Here is a 7,262-nt window from a genome sequence, read left to right as displayed (position 1 = left end):
TTTGACCTGATCGAAACCTAAACCCACATAGTTTTCCTCTATGATTAAGAGGTACTAGTGGATGGCAGGAAGGATATCCAAAAGATGACACTGACCACTCTGTTAATTGATAGAAATCCTATTTTTCGCGAGGGTCTGGATACTTTGGTTTATTATTTCTTTGTGTAACTATTCATGCTATGAGTCTGTCTGGTTCTCTGTTCAACTAAACAGACTATCGGATTTGGTGTTTTATATAGTATTTTCAGGAGAAGTAATCCGATTTTGGTCTATAAACATCCCTAGGACCCTTTACCACATTATCTGTTTTTGTTAGAATCAATATTGTGCCCTTCCTAGGCCACAGGCCAAAGGCCAAAGTTTTCCAAGTTAGGGCAACTTATGCAAGGATCACCACTATTCCAGGAGTGGCCACAATAATGCAAAGCAAACACACAGCATTTCAATAAGGTCCCATTAGACCAGAAAATACCAGGTTAATTCTTTAGTTCTTCACCAGATAGATGCCAAATGAGGTCCACTGTTTGGATGGCCAGTGATACCTTTACCATAACAAGTTCTCCTTATGAACACATTGCTTCCATAGATCCCAAGATTTTGTTTGCCTCTGTCACACACATGACTTTTCTTTACTGGCTACCTAGTACTTTCTTCTTATCAGTACCGACCTTACCCTCCCTCTTCTCAACACTATCTGGACTATGATATTCTGTTTTAATTAGTTTGTCTTCACTGCTCTCTGATCATGGTAAAGCATACCCTCCATGTTCTGTGTACTAACCTCTCCTGCATTTTTGTTTGAATTTGATATTATTGTTATGAGTGCTCTACTCTCTGTAAATGTGTAAAGCACTCTGATACCTGCAAGGGTCATGTTCATGATATAAAAAACGATGAAAATAAATTTGACCGTACCATGACCATATTAATGACTAGGGTAACACAATGCACCAAGGAAGCCTACTATATAGCCGGCCCGGCTACCAATATGTCATAGATGATTCCCTACTTTAATGCAGTGGAGGGATGGCCACTAGTAATACACTAACACACAAACAGTACACGCACATAGAGTCACACACGTGCTTGCAACAACACAAATACACAAACACACCTATATGCAACATATATACTTAGCAAATTTTGTCTTTGTATGTCTCCTCCAGTTCAGTTTCACCACATATTCTGTCTCTCAGCAGGTCCCTGATACAGAGATTTGCAACTGACAGCAAAGGTCCAGCAGTGTTCCACCAATCACCATGCACTTACAGTTATTTGCATGGTGAATGGCCAAGGATTTGTTTATGAAGAACAACAAGCAGTGTGATTGGCTGGTTGCTCCTTTGGACATGTGAGCTCAGATTTTTTGTTAGCGAGTAGGGCGCTTGTGTGGCTCTTCCCAATTCCTTACAGAATCTGAGAGCTCCCATGTCCAAATGGCATGTTCGGCACATGTCAGAAGTGCCCTTCAGTCCATCACAAATGCATAGAATATCTTGACAATGGAGCTGTCATTCATGGGCAAAAGTAGTACAGACCCAACTCCAGCACTGAGTGCAAAGCAGAGCCCCGTAAACCCAACTCCTCTAACTGGAAGACTTTTGTTTTCCTCAATGGGCTGAGACTGGATTACAGGGTTCCAAATGTTTACCAGCTGCCCAGTGTTGGCCGACATGGCTTGGCAGTTCGGGCTGGACTGTTTCTCCCCTTTGGTATCGCTTTGTTCGACCTAAGTTGGCAGGGTATGCCCAGACGTGGGTCCCTTGCTCACTTTGCCACTGGATTCAAGATAGCCTGGCTGATGAGGGTTATGAACCCGAAACCAGTCCCAGGATGCTTATTTCCGGTCCAGGGAAGACATGGCTTGGCGGTTCGGGCTGGACTGTTCCCATGAGGCACAGGGTCAGACTGATGTGCATATGGCCATGTCTGAACTGGGGTGGTGGAGTGAGCTAAAGAATGATGATGGATTAAACCCAGATCAGTTGACTGGGGGTGAGTGTTTGATTTGCTCAAACGCTCCGTCCATCATCCTCTTTGGTATCGCAGTGTTGGCCGAAGGCATTGCACCATCACCCCTCTGCCCGGTTTGCCCGTGTCTCAAAATCTCATCAAAACTGTGTGAATTAGAAGATCTAGTCAACACCACACCCCACCACAATACCAACACTCTTTTCATTTAAATTGCATTTTCTATTTTTCCCTTGCTAAATTGCTTATTTAATAATGAAATGTCATACTGAATTGACTTTTTCAATGCTTGCAGAGGGAGAGAGAGAGAGAGAGAGAGAGTGAGAGAGACACTTGGGATTGTGTGGTTTTAGTCTTCACAAGATTCCTTTTAAACATAATGACATGCAGCACATTTGGTTTGAGGTTTCTGGGGCATGTCTTGCATCATGTTGGACAGCTTCTCGCTTTATGTGTAATGGCATAATGTTTGTCAGTTTTCCGGCATTGTCAGGTCAAGCGGTTCCCCCCAGAGATTGCACCTTTTGAAGAATCAATAGATGTAAGAAGGTTAAAACAAATTAAAAACCTGAAAAGCAGAATTGATGAAAATCTGTGGGCCAGCAGTTTTTAACCCTTTGAGTCCTGTAGACTCCAAAGACTTATTAATGGAAACAGGGGATCCTGCCAAAGCAATTTCTACGTTATGAACATGAGAGCAATACTCTAAATACAGAAACAAGTTCACATCAAACAACTATACAAATTGTGAAATATTTAATTTAATTCACAAACAATACACAACAAATAGAAGATTAAATAATTATGGAAAGGTTGGAACTTTTCAGAATGTTATTTTATTTCTAAATTGATATGCTAGTCTCTAGAAGATGACTTTGTCTTTTTTGTTCCTAATGTAGGCTTTGTCCATCCATTCCAGTGCTTCAAAAGGGGCCACTAATTGTCCGTATTAGATTCTATCTGCTGTTCTGGTGGTGTTCCTACGAATAAGCAAAGGACACCATCTTAGTTTTTGGACTCCAGTTTCAATTCCTTCACATTTACAGAGCGTTTTAAAATGTTCAGCTTTACATTTTGCTTTTTTATGCATATATTCTTTTTTAATCTGCTAATATTACATTTCCTAAACAGTAGTGTATGCCTGGGTAGGTGTTGCGGACCCCATGGGATCTGCTAACTCTAGGTTAGAACTATGTTAATTCTGTAGTGAAAACAAAAGGCTCTCTTTGTTTAACCTCTTCGACGCTCATGACGAGCCCAGCTCGTCATGAGGCACAGTGGAGCTGTGCTTATGACGAGCTGGGCTCGTCATAACTGTCGCGGCCTACCCACGTGCGGTTGATTCCCCGCCTGTGCGGGAGAATCAATCAGTGGGCGGGGTCGTGGCGAGCTCAGCTCGTCATGAGCACAGCTCCACTGTGCCTCATGACAAGTTCAACTCGTCACGAGCACAGCGCCACCGCCGCTGCCCCCCCGCGCCACGGGAGAATTACCCCCGCGTGGAAGGGGTTAACAATCACAGCGTAACATTTTTTATTATTATTTGGGGTTGACGATGGACCACTTCAAGGAATAATCACAAACTTCGTTAGGGTGAACCGTTCAAGTCACTAAACTGGTCTGAGCTCACCTCTGTGGTAGCTAAGGCACAGTGCAGACAGGCTAAACTTAGGGCAACGTGCAAAGTATTTATGAAGTATAAAAACAACAACTAAGTAAAAACAACAAACAATACAAATCAAAATTTGAAAAAAAAGCTGGGTGGGAGAAGAGGTACAGGCTCCCTGTCTCAGAGCAATCATCAGTCCAGCCCGCTCAGACCAATCCTGGCACTTCTCTCATACTGAGTAATAGCATGAGAGCAGAGTCTGGACTGGGTGGGGACTCTGGGCACCTGTGCACTATACACGATCCCAGAAGACGCTGCACTCCGGCAGGTAAGACCTTTTTTACATATATTATCCCCCTACGACACCACTTTGTTTTGGTTGCAGCCGCCATGGTTCAGTGTGCGATCATTGGTTGTTAAAGGTGCTAATAGTGTAGTATAAATTTTTCCTTCAAAGCACGCCAGTCATGTCGCAGAATACAGACATCAAAGTGATTCTTTCTCTTGATTATCATCACCCAAAGGATATGCCTGTCATGATGTAATGTCAAACCCACAGAGGACCCAGCCATTGTGGGCACATGAGGTAAAGAGAAACTGAAGTGCAAAATGGTTTTGTGGTTGGGAAACATGCAGTTTGCAAAATCACAGGCCTTGTGGCTGCAAAACACCAATGTACAAAAGGTACTTTGCACTTCAGCAATATTATATTGCAATTCTGAAAGTGGAGGGGGCATGAAAAGGGCGTTCTCCACATCTTTCCAATTACAATAGTTGTGTCTGTGGCTTGCTACCGCCAAGCTGATCTCACACCATGGATCTCTGATACGCCACTTGAAAGTGAAGGATATTCCTTTGGCAAAATAGAAGCTCTCTGTTAGGTGCAGCTTTTACATTGTGAATTTGGGTTGTCATCATTGGTGGGAGAAGTCAGTGATCCCCCTAATGCAAATCACAAAATGCAATCATTTTATTTAATGCAGTTACTATAGCTTTTAGGGGAAGGCGCTGCATTAAAAATATGGCTACATTAAAAATACAAGTTGCCTTTCTGTGAATATAAATTCAAGGATGGAGACCTTATGCTACACGTAGGACTCCATCCCTGCCTCCATTTCTGCTTTGCAATCTGGAGAAATTCTCAAATTGAATCCATGCCTTAATAATAGTAATACTTCAGTGTGTCACCCTAAGTGGGACAGGTAACGTGGGTCCTGTGCACACTGTGTCACCGGAACCAAGCTGCACCCACCTGATGAGCCCATAACTAGGGCAAAACTGGTCCTGGGTTACTTGGGTTCTGGTTGAGAGAGGACCTGGCTTGGCAGTTCAGGCTGGACTGTTCCGATTGGAGCAGGGTCAATACTGATTTGCATTTGGATGGGTCCAAACTGAGGTGACATGGTGTGTGAAATAATGATGGCTTGGGATCCGGTCTAGGGTAATTACCAGTGGCTAAGATTAATTCAGGTATGCAATCCATCACTGTTTTGTGTACTTTAGTGTGTCACCCTAAGTGGGACGAGTATGATCAGACGTGGGCCCTATGCACACTATGTCACTGGAACCAACCTGTACCCAGCTGATGAGTCCATAACCAGGGTAAAAACTGTCCTGGGTTGGGGAGGACCAGTTTGGCAGTTTGGCTTGACTGTTCTGATTGGAGCAGGGTCAAGATTGATTTTGCATATAGCTGGGTCCAATCTGAGGTGAAATGGGGTGCAAAATAATGATGTTTTGGGATGTGGCCCGAATAAATACCAGTGCCTGAAATTAATTCGCACATTCCATCCATTTACTTTTTTGTGTATTTTAGTGTATCGCCCTAAGTGGGACGGAAATGCCCAGACATGTGTCCCGTGCACACTGTGTTACTGGAAACAAGCAGTGCCAGCATGATAAGCCCATAACTAGGGCGAAACCAGTCCTGGGTTGCTTGTGTTCTGGTTGAGGGAGGACCTGGCTCGGCAGTGTGAACTGGACTGGTCAGATTGCAGCAGGATCAAGACTGATTTGCATATAGATGAGTCCAAATTGAGGTAACATGGTGTGTGAATTAACAATGGATTGGGATGTGGTCCGGAGTAATTACCAGTGCCTGAGATTAATTCAAGTACTCTATCCATCACTTTTTGTGTTTCCTTTTACTACTGTTTTGGGTCTCCTTTTGGCTGTAGTAAAGTTAGAAGTGCAGTTTGTGAAAATCAATGGGCTTACTCTCTTGTTGGTGCATGGATGTCCCTCCCCAATCTCTTCCCTATTCCCCTCCATTTAATAGTAAGTATTCCCCAAGACTCAGGGTGGAGATCTCCTCAAAGAAAAAGAAAGAAAGGAGAGACGGAAACACCGTAAGTAGGTTTGTGAATAGCATTGTGTACTTTGTTTTTTAGTTCTATTGTACTACTTCGAAATGCAGTTTGTGACTAGATCCCGATATTTTTATTCAGTAATGAATTTATCTATAATCCACATCATTTTTTTTAAATTAAGGTAGACCCAGCAAGATAACACAACTTGGATGTTATATGATAACATTACGATTAGCCAACAGATGTTTAGAGTCCTTTTCTATATATCACCCCATAAGTGGATATGACACTGGCCACAGGGGTCTTTCCCATCAGTGCTTTTCCCAGTGAAGGCTTGGGATCTTGTATCCTCAGACAGAGTGTACAATGCAGCGGAGGCAGATGTCTGTGGTCTTGCTGCATCACCTTGAAAAAGAAAACCAAAACAAATTGCTTCGACTTTTTGTAAATGACAGTTCTTGCTATACACATTACAATGCAGTGCTATTGAACATTTGCTCTTTATTGAAGCTTATTTAGGTCAGACAGCTAATTTAATTGTCATCGCCCTGCTGATGTAATTAGGAGACCTGATTTAATTTGAAGTCATATACTGAACCAATACAGAGTGGTCCATTGACACCTTGTGATGTCACTGCATGTGGGGGTCCACTGGGCAGACTGGGCCTAGTGGGTCACAGCCCTGGAGCCAAGGGATCTTTGTTTCTTCAGTCCAGGGTCTATCCTGCTGTGCCTTAGCAGAACTGTGACAAATATAACACTCAACCACTTGACTGCCAGTGCTAGTAATATGATCAATCATAGACTTCTTAGGTAGTTTAGTGAAGGCCTACAGCACTGTCAGATTGCAACATATAGACTGGAATGCATTCAGAAACGTGAGTACCAAAATGTTTTAGTTTCTCTAAAAAAGGACTTTCCATTAATTCTTTACAAAAAAAGTTCACACAGACAGTTTTTTTTCAATTTCAGTTAGATATTAAGCACGTATGAGGCAGACATCTAGGGTTACTGATTCCCTGTTGCACAAACCACCCCCTTTCGTAGTGTTGGGGTGCTCCTCTACCCTTCAGCTCCTACATAGTACTTGAAACTGCATTTTCAGTACCCACACCCGAACTATCTTTGGCCATCAGCATGCAATAATGTCCCTTCCACTTGCAATCTGTTGTTACCAGAATTATAGTATGCCACAGTCCAGTGAGACAGTGATAACCATCTAGCCTGGTCGGCGCCCCTCTGTCTCCTTTATTTGGATTCCACGCCGGGACACTTTCGAGTATCCGTGTGCGTTATAAATGGAGATTAACATAACATAACATAACAGTGATACCACTCCGGTCAGGAAACACAGCACACTTTTCAGTGCTCTT

At 43.0% G+C, this 7,262-nt stretch overlaps 1 long non-coding RNA gene across 1 annotated transcript; it reads right to left on the bottom strand.

Annotated features, from left to right (window-relative positions):
* Window positions 1-2,712: 2,712 nt before the first annotated feature.
* On the bottom strand, window positions 2,713-6,295 carry LOC146786044 (uncharacterized). Its single transcript, XR_014970545.1, has 2 exons — window positions 6,160-6,295; window positions 2,713-2,951 (listed from the first exon to the last, which is right to left on the bottom strand). It is a non-coding gene; the product is annotated as an uncharacterized LOC146786044 (long non-coding RNA).
* Window positions 6,296-7,262: the final 967 nt, after the last annotated feature.

Source organism: Triturus cristatus, chromosome 11 (assembly GCF_964204655.1).
Source record: "Triturus cristatus chromosome 11, aTriCri1.1, whole genome shotgun sequence".
In the NCBI taxonomy this organism is placed as follows: domain Eukaryota; kingdom Metazoa; phylum Chordata; class Amphibia; order Caudata; family Salamandridae; genus Triturus; species Triturus cristatus.
The sequence above is the reverse complement of the archived record's forward strand: the minus strand, read 5'-3'. Positions and strand labels throughout refer to the sequence as shown.